Source organism: Dromiciops gliroides, chromosome 2 (assembly GCF_019393635.1).
Source record: "Dromiciops gliroides isolate mDroGli1 chromosome 2, mDroGli1.pri, whole genome shotgun sequence".
Lineage (NCBI taxonomy): Eukaryota > Metazoa > Chordata > Mammalia > Microbiotheria > Microbiotheriidae > Dromiciops > Dromiciops gliroides.
In genome coordinates, this window is record NC_057862.1 from 258,314,933 (window position 1) to 258,329,702 (window position 14,770).

At 37.9% G+C, this 14,770-nt stretch overlaps 1 protein-coding gene across 17 annotated transcripts in view; it reads left to right on the plus strand.

Annotated features, from left to right (window-relative positions):
- Positions 1-14,770, plus strand: part of GPHN (gephyrin) — a 757,220-nt gene that overhangs the window by 658,438 nt on the left and 84,012 nt on the right. The gene's annotated exons all lie outside the window — the stretch shown is intronic.

Below are 14,770 nucleotides of genomic sequence, written 5' to 3' on the forward strand. Positions count from 1 at the left end.
ATAATGGCATTACCCTATGGCTTTTCCCTGGGACAAAACAAATACCTTTTCTTATGCTGCTAATAAAGGTGAAATCAGCATTCTATAGTGAGTATGCTCATCTTTTTTCCTGTATTATCTATTGACTTCTAACTTTCTAGGATCAGAGAACAAGAACTATATCAGCCTTACCTACATAGTAAAGGAGAAGCTGTATGAGTTTCATATTCCATGAACCAAATAATTCCAATACAATGTTCAAAATCAGGAATTGGGCTTAATGTGACTTATGGGAACCTTATATCTAAGTGTCTTCATAGGTTGTTTAAAAATATCTTACATCGGGGCAGCTAGATGGTGCAGTGGATAGAGTACCGGCCCTGGATTCAGGAGTACCTGAATTAAAATCCGACCTCAGACACTTAATACTTACTAGCTGTGTGACCCTGGGCAAGTCGCTTAACCCCAATTGCCTCACTTAAAAAAAAAAAATCTTACATCTAGTTTAGTATTTTCCAAATTACTTTCTATAGAACAATGGTGTTCTGCATGATGCATCCAGTATTCCAGGAGAAACTATTGATGCTTAATGCTATTTTGCTCGATCAGACATTAGATATGCCATTTCATATGTCAAAATATTTATTGCGGGGGCGGCTAGGTGGCACAGTGGATAGAGCACCGGCCCTGGATTCAGGAGTTCCTGAGTTCAAGTCCGGTCTCAGACACTTGACACTTACTGGCTATGTGACCCTGGGCAAGTTGCTTAATCCCCATTGCCCTGCAAAAAAAAAAAATTTATTGCGCATATCTACAACAGTACATATGCATTCATCTTTTGTATGTGAAATTGATTTTTTTTATCCCTGGTATAGGACTTTACATTTATTCTTATGAAATTCTATCTCATGATTATATTTATTGGTGTACATGTATTATCTCATATACCAGATTATAAATTCCTTGACATCAGGGACTATGTCTTATCTTTGTTTTTCCCTTGATACCTAACACAGTGTACTGAACCAAGGAAGAGTGAGCTGTGCAATTTAATTCAACAGACCTTTATTAAAAACTTAACTGTGCACAAGACTATGCCTTGAGCTAGGTGCTAGAGGTACAAAGAGATAAAAGTGAAACAATCCCTACCCTCAAGACTTTGGGATCAACAAAAGGTGTGTTAATCATATTAACAATAATTACTAATTTATGGTAGCAAGCACTGGCTCCCATAGACTTGGGGTTCATGAAAGGAGGAGGAAGACAGTCTTCTACTAAGTGCACTTTTTGTGGCTTGAGCTACCATAGTTGCAAGTCACACTGTAAGTGTGTACATGTGCAGCTATAGGTACACATTGTAAAATACTCTTTGAGTACAGCAGAGTCTCAAGAAGTCACCTCAAATCCACAGGACACATACAAGTACACAGAACCTAATACACAAATGAATTTTATACAGTGTAGCAAAAACCTATCATATGCATAAGCATATGATATGATATAGCATAACAAAGAGAAGACAAAATATGGTCAAATGAAAATACATAGTACAAAATGCATTGCAAAGTTGAATGCAATAGATCAAAGAGATAGGATATTGTAATATATTATGAAGGCTATGTACCATAGACCACATATGATAGCCACCACACTAGTTCGGGCCATTATCATTTCTCTCTTGGACTATTGCGATAACCTCCTAATTGGTCTCCCTGCCTCAATTCTCTCCCCTCTCCAATCCTATTTACACAAAGCTACCAAAAGTCATTTGCTTACAGTGCAGGTCTGATCATATATGTCACTTCCCTACTCAGTAAATTCAGTGACTCCCATTGCCTCCAAGATTGAATATAAAGTCCTCTGTTTAGCATTTAAAATGCTTCACAGCCTGACCTCAACCTGCCTTTCCTTTCTCATTTCTCACACGTGACACTCTATATCGTATCTCCATGCTTTTGCACCGGCAATCTCCCAGTAAAATTGATTGTCTCCTAACCTCTGCCTCTAATAATCCCTTATTTCCTTCAAGGAACAATGCAAGCATCACATGACGCCTTTCTCTATGCCCTCAGATGCTAACCTCCCTCCCCAAATGTTGCCTTGTAAATTTTAATATTGTTAATCTTTTTCATGTATATACATGTTTGTCTTTCTCTTTGTATACAGGTTATCTCCCCAAAGGAATTTAAGTTCCTTAAGGGGAAGGAGTGTTACATCTCTGTTTTTATATCCTTGGTGCCCAACAGTGCCTGGCACTTAACAGACACTTAATAAATACTGACTAATTGATTCATGGTTCACAATAGAGCAATCCTATGTTGGATTTCATGCAAAAATAGATTTTACATAGTTTCTATTACTGGTCACTGGCTACCCATATTACACCTTCATTCTTTACCCCAGAAACACTTCTCAAATATATTCACTACCATTTTGGGCCAATAGACCCTATTCTATATCAACTTCAGTCTTCTTTTGGTCTGAGTGTCCAGAATCATGGAGTATTTCTGTCACCATGGATCAATAAGCCTTGGATAATACCTACTTCTTTCTTATACCCTGGGGAAGATTGTTTTTACTCTGGTGTAGTATTCCATTGCAGAGCTCCAATTTCTTCTACTCTCTTGCTAGCAAGGTGCCTTCTGGGGAACTAAGTTTGAGTTCCCTGAGGGTCATATTCCGGTTTCCTTATCTGTGGTGCAATTCATAGGCAGTCATACTGGAGTTGCACTTGACAGCAAGGATAATCAAGGCTGAGGGGATTAGTCAGTCCTAAAATATTTACTACTACCAAAGACATTCTCTGAAGTCTTAGACTCTTAGCTACTTTTTCTTGTGTGAGTGGTCCCACTGCCTATGTATTCTTCCTTTCACCCCTTTCTTGAGTAATTTTCCAGGATCTCTGATACTGAGATTCTATGTGACAGGGCAACAGCATATATTCATGTTGGTTTTCCCTGGCCAGTAACACCTACTGACCTCATAATTGGCCAATTCCCCTAACCAATTCTAAACTGGCACTAGCCGGCTTAGCACTTATTAAAATATAAATCAGTGGATTATCATTCATCTATATTTGGAATCAAGTTTAGTACATCAGTCTTGGAACTTAGCAGTGACATCCCACTTCAAAGCCAAGAACTTTAATTTGTGGATGGGATAATAAGTCTTTCTCCCTGTCATTCAGACCTCAGCTGGTAAATGCAGTAGGCTTCTGGTCTTCATTACTCTACTGGTATAAAATTGCTTTTAAGCCCTCTAGTCTGGCTTGATTGGCTTGCTTCACTGGCTTGTTCAGTCTATAAAAGCCAACACTGGTGCGTGTACAAGGCAGTTAACCATATCCTTAAATGCCTACTCATACTTGCCATACTATAATCTATAAACTGTGCCAGAGGGTTCAGAAATGATTTCCCTTCTTTGCCCTTCTCCTCTTGTTTTTTATAAGACCATACATAGATCTAGAGCCAGAAAGGACCTCAGAGGCCATATAGTCTAATCACCACATTTTATACATGAGGAAACTGAGGTCTAGGGAGGTTGAGAGACTCGTTCAAGGTTACATGTGAGGGAAGTGTCTGAGCCAAGATTTGAAATGAGGTTGCCTGTAGTCTTTCTGCTATACCACACCTCTATACCTCAGCCATGAATGAAATCACTTTTGAAAAAATGAAATTTTGAGATGATGGATGGTTCTTTTAAATTTTTTGAGAGTAGTGAGCAAATCCTAACAAAATCTTTATCTTTTAGCAATCCTGTAGACGTGGCAAAGTGAGGAACCCTTCTTCTGTGTTCTCAGGGGTCAGTATTCCCTAAAGGGATACTTGTCAGACTTTGCAGAACTAGGACTTATAAATTAATAGTTTCAGACCAGTAACCCCTAACATCTAAAACTTTCAACAGTCTTTCCTCATGCTCTTACATCTTCCCAAATACAACAACATCATCCGGATACATCAAGTCCTCCATGAGGGATTTGTGTCACCCACCAGTTTTTCTACATAACCACAGAAAATTGTAGGAGCCCCAGAAGTCCCACATACTTAAATTGATGGGATCCCAGTAGACAAAGTAAGATCATCTTTTCCATATCATTTCTGCTCAGAGGATCATATAGTTTCTACAGTTCAGATTCAACAAAGAAAACTACTGGTCCCAGAGAAGACAGTCGAGACCATCTTGAAATTGTGGCATAGTGTACTGATATATCTTTTTCTTGTTGTTGTTTTTTACAGGGGCAATGAGGGTTAAGTGACTTACCTAGAGTCACAAAGCTAGTAAGTGTCAAGTGTCTGAGGCTGGATTTGAACTCAGGTCCTCCTGAATCCAGGGCTGGTGTTTTATTTAGCCACTGCACCACCTAGCTGCCCCCTGATATATCTTAGTTATCTTATTCTACTTCATTTTCCTATTCTTCTCTACCCTCCTATAAATGAAGCGTATAGACTCTGGGACTCCATGGTCATACCAGTGTTTTCCTGAGGCCACCTATTTCAGAAAAAGCAGTTTTATTAAATTGTTGCTCAAAGGTCAGGTTGTTGAGGTAGACCATGTGACACTCTTTGGGCATGTCTCATGCCCCTCATACAGTGAGAACATCAGTTCTCATACTTTTGTGCAATCTTCTTAAGCATTTGAGTCAGCCTAATGTGATTTATGCATTCAATGAATACTGAACCCCTAAGTACAGCCCTCTATAGGAGCTTCTCCAACCTCAACATTAAGGCGTTCTCCCCATTGTATTAAGAAATAGATAGGAACTTTCTTCTTTTACCAGCAGAGGGAATTGGACTATATAACTTCCAAGGCCCCTTCCAGCTCAAGATCAATGATCCTATAATCCTAATAATTGACAGATCTTTTAAAAGCCCCTCTGCCTTCAAAGCACAATACTTTAAAGGTCAGAAGTACATTTATTGCTGACTCTTAATTGCCTGATAAACAAGAACAATTTATTCTCCTGACCTTTGCTTTGACAGTTTAGTTTTTCCAATAATGTCAATAAGAACCTAAGAATATTTTTGCCATCCTTATCAGTATCTTTAGACATTGTACCCATCAAAAAGGGTGAATAGGAACTTGCTCCTTATGCTAAGAAAAGGACTCCCCATATGTACAACAAACAATGCTATTACCACTGGAAACCAAAATCCTGTATCTGGTCATCCAAGTCTCTGTTTCTTCTGAAAAACTCTTCCACCATTTAAAAATTAATTTCGGGGCAGCTAGGTGGCGCAGTGGATAGAGCACCGGCCTTGGATTCAGGAGTACCTGAGTTCAAATCCAGCCTCAGACACTTAACACTTACTAGCTGTGCGACCCTGGGCAAGTCACTTAACCCCACTTGCCTCACTAAAAACAAAACAAAACAAAACAAAACAAATAAAAATTAATTTCGCCATAATACCATAGCAAAAAAACAAACAAACAAACAAAAACCTGTCAACTTGCCACCAAATACATTGGGCTAGTGATTAAGGCCGAAGGGCTAAAATGTAACAAGGCCTAGCCAAAAAGAAGAACTTGAAGGAAGTCACAAAACTGTTGACTGAATCCACTACAGATTTGTTATCGAATAGCAACTGGGCCCTCTGACAACATCCCTCACTATGTCCTCTTTCACTCCAGGCTCTGATTAAACCAACCTCCTTCCATGTACCCTCGACCCCAGCCCCACCTATCTTCTCTGGAAGCTAGCTTGCACTATCATTCCCTCTCCCTAATCATAAATCTTTCCCTCTCTACTGACTTCTGACTTCTTTCCTGCTTCATACAAACAAACCAAAAGTCCAGGGTTGTCCGAATCTGTCTTGCCACTGGACTCCAATGACTCCAGAGGAGAGAGTGAGCCCTCCCTCGCTTAAATCCAATTCACTTGCAAGTCAAGACATCACCCTCCTGATGTCATTGTTCCTTTTTGAGAACAAAAGACTAACAGCAAACAACAAACAAGCCCATTTCTCTGCCTTCTTTGAAAAAAAAAAAAGGGAAAAAAGCTCACTAGATCAAGCTATCCATTTCTCAATTAAACTCCTTGAAAAAAGCCTTCTAAGAATTGTGAATGGCTTCGCTATTCCTAGCAATACAGTGATCCAAGACAATCCCAAAGAACTAATGATGAAACATACTATCCACCTCCAAAGAAGAACTGATATTGATTGAACATAGACCAAAGCATGCTACTTTTCACTTTTGTTCTTTCTTATTTTTTTTCTTTTTTTTCAAGTCTTCTTACACAAAATGACTAATATGGAAATGTTTCACATAATTGTACAAGCATAACCCATATCTGATTTGTTTGTTTGTTTTGCGGGGCATTGATGGTTAAGTGACTTGCCCAAGGTCACACAGCTAGTAAATGTCAAGTGTCTGAGGCCAGATTTGAACTCAGGTCCTCCTGAATCCAGGGCCAGTGCTCTATCCACTGTGCCACCTGGCTGCCCTCATATCTGATTTTTTACCACCTCAGGGAGGGGAAGGGGAGGCAGAGATAGAATTTGAAACTCAAAACTTTAAATAAAAATGTTAATAAAAGGGGGAAGAGGGGAGGAAAGCCTTCTATATTCAACACTCCACATCTTGCATCTCTTCTAAACAAACCTTCTGCAACTGGATTCTTACATAATTCAACTGAAACTACTCTCTCCGAAGTTGCCATTGATCTCTTAAAAGTTCAAACCTAAAGGCCTTTTCCAAAATCCTTATCCTTCTTGACCTCTCTGCAGCATTTAACATGGTTGACCGTTTCCTCCTGGATACTTTTTTCTTCTTTAGATTTTCGTGACACTGGCCTCTCTTGGTTTTCTTCCTAGCTGTATGACCACTCTTTCTCAGTCTCCTTTGCTGGATTTTGATCCATGCCATGCTTACTGTGGAAGTCACTCGGAGTCCTATCCTGGACCCTTTAACTTTTCTCTCTGAATGATCTCTCTTGGAGATTGCATCAGATTCCATAGGTTCAGTTAGCATATCTGTGTAAATGATTCCTAGATCTATATTGCCAGCCTTTTCCTCTCTCCTGAGTTCTAATCCCACATCTCCTAGTGCATAATAGACATTTTGAACTAGATGTTATATAAAGAACTTCAAACTCACAATGTACTTAACAGTACTCATAACATTTATCCCCAAACCCACCCCACTCCAAACTTCCTTATTATTGTTGAAAGCACCACAATCCTCCCAGTCACACAAGTTTGAAACCTCAATGTCACCCTTGATTCCTCACTTTCACTCCATATATCCAACCTATTGTCAAATCTTGTCATATCTTTTTCCATACCATCTCTTGCATATATCTACTCTCCACTCACATAACCACCTCCTTGATTCTCACTCTCATCACCTCTCACCTAGACTGTTGCAGCATCCTTTTAAGTCTTCCTGCCTTGACTCTCTTCCCACTCCAAGCAATTCTCAACAAAGCTGCCAAAGCGACTTTCCCTCCAATAAATTCCAGTGTCTTCCTATTACCTCTAAAATCAACTATAAACTCCTCAAGCATTTAATGCTCATCACAACCTATATTCTTCCCATCTTGCCAGTCTTTATAGACATTCATGCTATGTTTGTTTGATGTGAGCATCAAGTCAGACGATGAGAATCTTCATTAGAGCTCCTTAATGGCGTAGCCAGGTCATTGTAACTGTGTTACTAGTCACTGTTGAGGAAGGAGCAGTATTCAAGTCCCCTTTTGTGGGGATTAAAATTGTCTAACCTATAATAAAAAGAGACTGAGACAGAGCTCTGAGCCAATGACACTTTCTTAAAGGGTCTATGGTCCCCTCCAAAGAAGTAGACCTCAGATTTTCCTCATGATCTGAGGTGCTCCCCTTCCAAGGCCTTATCTTTATAAGGTTTGATACTAGATCTATTACCTGGATGTTCTAAAGCAGCTATACAAAAGTACAGAATTCCATTGGTTGACATATGATGCATAAGCTAAAATAAACAAAAATGATATGTCAGCAGTGTCACAGGTTGGCTGAAGCAGGGAGGATCTCCACTGACTAGATGGTCATGAGATGGTCATTTGCTCATGTTGGACAAGAAAGAATGGTCCAGAGGTACAAAAATAAGTGGGAGGACTTTCCATGTAATTCAGTCACCTCTACCACACTGGGCTTAGTCACCATGACAAGGAAAAACAAGGGTGGAGGACCTCTAGTTAACTAATTATGATTAAGCAAGTGAACTTACAACCTGTTCACAGCCCTGGGGCCTAATATACAGAACTTATAATCACTATCCCTATGGAATCATATCAGACTGATTAATACTGATTGGAATAGAGTAGGGGTCCAAATGAATTATTTTTCACGCTTTTTCCTTCCATCTCTTGTTTCTTCCTCATCAATGCCAAGTCTTACTTAATTTCTTTGAAAGTATTATTTATCAATTTGAGGATGTCTCTTGAGACACATTGCATAATTTATTTTTCTATCTTCATTACTTGTGGCACCTTACCTAAATGTTCCATGGTGTCTACCATGCTTTTTCCAACTAAGAATCAGCCTACCCACCAGTTTCTCCTTTCTTTCTCCCCAGAGAACATTGCTAGAGAAAATAATGGAATCTTACTGAAATAGCCTACTACAAATTCATATTATCTAATTATAACTCAGTAACAGTGCTGTCTATCAGAGAATGTTGTCTATTATCTATTTTGATCCCTAAGTATCCATTTCCTAATTCTATGCTTTGCATTGGCTGGCCCTCATGCTTATAATGTACTTCCTCTTCACCTCCCCCTCCCATTTTCCTCAGGACTCAGCTCTAGTCCCACCTTTGGTTATATATACATAGTTATTTGCATTAGAAGGTGAGTTCTCTAAGGGCAGGAACCATGCTTTTCTCTTTTCTTTGTTTTCCCTGCACTTAACAGGGTATATAGCATATAGTTGTAGACTAATAATGACAGAGATCCTAGATATGCACAATATAGAATTTTAATTCTATGCATTTGCATTCAGCAATATCCAGTTTATCTTGTTATAAGAGTAAACATCTATACAAACATTGTCTACATTTTTCGTATTTTAAGAAAATACTAGCACATGAATTAAGTTTTGGATGCATTACAAAGAACAATAATATCATATATTTATTTAAAATAATGCCTCTTTTCCAGGGACTTTGTTTTATTAATACAATATCATTCATCTATACTGTGCCCTTTTGCACAGTATGTCGGTAACAATTATTATCATACATTTTTATATTGACAGAAAAAAAAATATGTAGAATAGTACAGAGCATAGAGATTTAATTCCTGAACAGTGTATTTGCAGATTGAAGGAATCTGCCAAGTGGACAGCATAAGATTGTAGGGAGTCAATGCCAGCTTCAAAAATGACCTTGTGCCTTTCAATTCTTGGTTCATTCACCACTCTTTTCCCAGAAGTCCATTAAGATAATCTATGTTTCTTAAGCTTTACAAATTACTCTGAGCTTAATTTTTCAAGAAGCATTTATATTGTTTTAGTACATTTATTTCATACTACTAGGTTTTGTGAATTTATCTGTATTAGTATATATCTCACCAACGCCGATTGCAACCCTTTTATATCTCAGTTCATCCGTTATGATGGCCAAAAAATATTTATAGTCTTAGGGTCATCAAGCTCTAAAATTTTAATTAGGCTATTCATTAGACTCAAAATCTTCCTGACTTAGTAGAGTCTGCCCTCTGTGCATGTGCTCCAAGGGATAACCTTTGAGAATGAAGAATCACTTCTACATCATGATGAGGTATCAGAAATACATAATACAGTATGGGGATTTAAAAAGAAGTAATAAACTAGTTAAATAATGCTGAAGAGCAATTTAAAAATATATAATGAATTACAAAATCTATTAAAATTAGACACACCCAAAATTTGGGGGAGAAAGAATTGAAAGGAGCTAGATTCTTCTTAAATTCCCCCCAAACAACAGCAAATAGAAATGCCAAAGGAGAAAAAAAAATAGCTAAAGAAGCATGTAAGGAAAAAAATAAAAGAATCAACCACAATAAATGAGTAGAACTAATAGTACATATATTTGTGTACTTTTTTTTAACTGTGGTGAACCTGAAAGAAGTAATGGAGATAGAAAAATAAATGATGCAATATATTCCAGGAGATAGCCTCAAACAGGTAAAGGACACATTCAGAGAGGGGAAATAAGTAAAGGGTAAAAAAAAAGTACATGTGTACTTGATGGTAAGGTAGAGGGCAAGAGATTGTCAGGAATGTGGGAGTTTATTTTACTTGACTATACCTGTTTATAAGAGGTTTTAAGAAAATTTTCTCAATGGTTGAGAGTGGGCAGGAAAGAATACGAACCTGAAAATAAATGATTTTTTTTAATGCAACATATTAGTATGGGTAGATAGTTGAATGGTCTATGAAACATGTTTTGGCCTGGGCCATTTAGATTTAGTGGGCTATGTGAATTTTTGGTCACTCCCCAATCAGAACAGATCATCCTAGAGTTCCTGAGCTTGAATGGATTAACTCCCCCAGTTTAAAGTTTCTAAGGCATCCAACAGCAGGGTGGACAGCAAGAAGGTAGCTAAGGTGGACAGCTGGAAGACATGCTGGGCAAAGCTGGATTCAAACCAAAAGCCATCAAAAGAGTTAAACAAGTATATTATTTTAAAAGGTTCTAGGCAAAAGGATAATATATGAATATTAAATATGTATGTACCAAACAATCATAGGGAGACAGAGCAGAAAATACTCTGGAGTCAGGAGACCTGGATTCAGGTCCCACCTCTGACATTTACTACTTATATGAACTTGGGTAAGTCATTTAGTGTCCTTAGCTTCAGTTTCCTCATTTGTAAAATGGCTGGTGCTGGACTTGATAACTTTTTTGTTTTGTTTTGCAAGGCAATGAGGGTTAAGTGACTTGCCCAGGGTCACACAGCTAGTTAAGTGTCAAGTGTCTGAGGCTGGATTTGAACTCAGGTCTTCCTGAATCCAAGGCCGGTGCTTTATGCACTGTGCCACCTAGCTGCCCTTTGGACTTGATAACTTTTGAGGTCCTTTCCAGATCTAGATCTGTGATGCTGTGCTTATAAGTAATCAGTCAGTAAGTGCTTATTAAGCACCTACTCTGTGCCTAGCATTCTCCTAAGCACTAGGCATACAAAAAGAGGCGAAAGATAGTCCTTGCCCTCCAGGAACTCATAATCTAATTGGGGGAGACAATAAGCAAACAATCCCCTAAAATCTTAAAGAAAAATCGGTCTTGCAAAGAGACACAAATTGTTAAAAAGTAATGAGTAGACTATTTAGCACCCCACTACTAAAATTTGATAAATCCAACCAAAAATATTAAAGAAATAAATTACTGTATTAAACAAATTAGATCTAATAGATACATGGAGAAAGTCCCATGAGAAAAGCAAAGAATAAGCCTTTTCTCTAGTGGTCATAGAATTTATACAAAAAACTGATCATATGCTAAGCCATAAAATATAAAGGAAAATCTAGAAAAGCAGATATTTTATATACAGTTATAGCCAATAATGCATTGGAATTCATTGTAAATGATTATAGAATTAATATAAGATAAAGGTCCATGTAGACACTAAAAATTGATAGCTAATGTATGAATGAAAGTAGAAAAGCAATAGGAGAGTACATAAAAAGAATAATATAGATACTACTTTTCAGAATCTATAAGATGCAATCAAAGCATTCATTATTCAGAGGCAAACTCATTGCACTTAATTCCTATATCAGTGAAAAAGAGCAAAAATTAATAAAATGATCCTGTGCTTTAAAAAAAAAATTAGAAAAGGGGGCAGCTAGGTGGCAAAGTGGATAAAGCACTGGCCCTGGATTCAGAAGGACCTGAGTTCAAACCTGGCCTCAGACATTTGGCACTTACTGGCTGTGTGACTGGGCAAATCAATTAACCCTCATTGCCCTGCAAAAAAACAAACAAAAAACCCCCCCCAAACCTTAGAAAAGAAGGCAAGCAACAAGCCAAAAGAAAACATGATGATGATGATAGAGAAATAACCAAGATCAAAGCAAAGATCTTTGCAACTGAAAGTAAAAATATTTGAAACAAGAAATCTGAGTTAATTTTAAAAATATAAAATAGTAAAATTAATGAACAATTATCAATTCTTTTAAAAGAGCAAATCCAAACAATCAGAATTTTAAGAGAAAAATGACAAAATTATTAGAAATTACAAAATGCAGCTTTATGGTAGTTTACTAATTAAAAGGTATGAATGAATATTTGCAGTAGTATAAAATACCACATCTAACAAAACAAGCAATGAATGCTTTATATCAAGAACTCTTAACTTTTTTGTGTGTGTTTGCAGTCTGGTGAAGCCTGGTGGATCCCTTCTGAGAAAAATATTTTAAAATTCATACAATCAAATTTGTAATATTACAAAGAAAACCAATTGTGTTGAAATGGTTATCAAACGCTTTGCAAATTTGTAAAGTGATGTAGAAATGTTAGCTAGCATGCTAGTAGGATAGTTTATTTAGAGCAGGGATTCTTAAACTGGGATGCATGAACTTTTTTTTTTAATGTTTTAACTCCTTTAGTAGTATTTTATACTACTGCAAATATTCATTTATGCCTTTTAGTTTCTAAACACAGAGAAACTGCCCAATGTGCTGTGGGCCTTTACTGCTTTCTCTATATGCAAGAATAACAAGGGGTGGGGAGGGGGACAGGGCAGGGACTGTCTGTCAGTTATCCTTTACTCTCAAGATGTGACCAGCCCATCTTTTTTACTCATACATTTTCTTGATAACATCTTTTATTTTAGTTTTCCTTCATAATTCCTTACCGTTAACCCATGCCACTCCATTCTCTCTCTCTCTCTCTCTCTCTCTCTCTCTCTCTCTCTCTCTCTCTCTCTCTCTCTTTTTTTTGGTGGGTGAGGCAATTGGGATTAAGTAATTTGCCCAGGGTCTCATAGCTAGTAAGTATCAAGTGTCTGAGTCCAGATTTGAATTCTGGTCCTCCTGAATCCAGCGCCAGTGCTCTATCTACTGCGCCACCTAGCTGCCTATCCACTCTATTATCCTTTGGGTGATGCACATTTACAATTCTTTGATGACTACAGTGTTCATGACTCACAGCAGTACAACAATGCTAGAATATTAGTATTTTTAAATGGATCTTAGATTCAGGAAGAAATTTGAGGTCACTGAAAGAATTTTGGAGTTGCCCAAAGGCAATCCAACCAATTCTGCTTTTCAATTCTATGCCCAACTCAGTGAGTATAAAGAATGTCATCAACTTTATAATGGGAGAAAAAGATGACCAATCATATAATAAGGACAAGGGACAATCTATGATGTAAAAGGAATTTGAGGAAGTGACCTCCCTCTGAAGGACTTATGGGAGGATGTGAATGAAAGTTGTATTTTCAGGCATGTATGGCCTATAATTTAATTCAGTAAGGTAAAGATGGTATGAACTAGGGTATTAGTGGTAGGAATGAAAAGAAAGGAATCAGCTCTGAGAAACATTGTAGAGAAAGGATTAACAGCACTTGTTCATTTACAAATTATAGAAAGGGAAAGAAAAAGAAGAATCATAAAAATCCAAGTAATTATAGGAAAAATAGTAGTGACATTGAAAATAGCCAGAAAGTTGAAAAGGACTATCATTTTGGGAGGAGGAAGGACAGAGTGTGTTAAGACTGAATTGTTTGGGACATATTAAGTTTCAGCTGTCAACAACATGTTGGAGAAGCTTTAATGACAGGATCTCTTAAACCCTTTAAATTTATTATCCTTAGATCAGAAGATCCCCATGAAGATGAGCTGAATTCAGACAAGCATTAGTCTGGAATCTGTCCAAGACACAAATTCATAGACAGCAGGAACCATTAAATTGGAAAGAGGGCAAGAAGTTAGTGTCTTGGAGATGCAAATTTTTGTGAGCCTACCCTTATAATAACCTTGAGTTTTGTGATATTTGATATAGTGCTAAAAGTTTTCACTGGAAATACTTACAGAAGATAGTGGAGTGAAGAGAGCATTTTTGTAAAACTCTATCAAAACAATTCTCTTAACAACTTTAAAAAGTGCCTCAAAACAAATTCTGAGTGGGACATCCAATAAAAAGTCACAGTGAATCATTTTTCAAATCCAGGGAAGCTGAGGGACAGAGAGAGACAGAGACAGAGGGAGAGAGAGAGAGAGAGAGAGAGATGTCTGTGGACACTAGGTCCTTGAAGTTTTTTCAGGGTGTCTCCTTGACACTGGGGTGGAGACTGGCCTGGAGCACAATGCAATGGAAACAGATATAGGCATAGGAAACAGCTATGACAGCCAGATGTGGATCTTAGGGGCTACAGCAGCACCAGGAGCATTCAACATACAAGGACAGTAAGAAGATTGAACACTTGTCAGAAATAAATTACAGGGGACCCTTATACTAGCACTGATCAAAAGACCAGGCACAATTGACATCTCCTTAACTCATTACCCAGTTCTGGGGCCCCAGTTCCAAAGCAGAGAAGAGTTGTGGTCCTGAGACAGCAGGAGCCCTACCTGGGTAAGGACCAGAATGCAGACCAGGAATTACCAAAGACTACTCTAGATCAAACCAATTTGAAAGGACCAAAATCTTGTAGGCCCCCAGATCTAGCTGTGAAAATAGCAGGAAGGCATAAAAGACCACAGCTCAAGCAAGTCATCCCCTCCAAAGGTAAACAGAGCCCAACTCTAACATAAAGAAATAGGCTGGAGAAATGATCAAACAACAACAAAAAGAACTGATCATAAAAGGCTACTATGATGACAGGGAACCTCAAGAC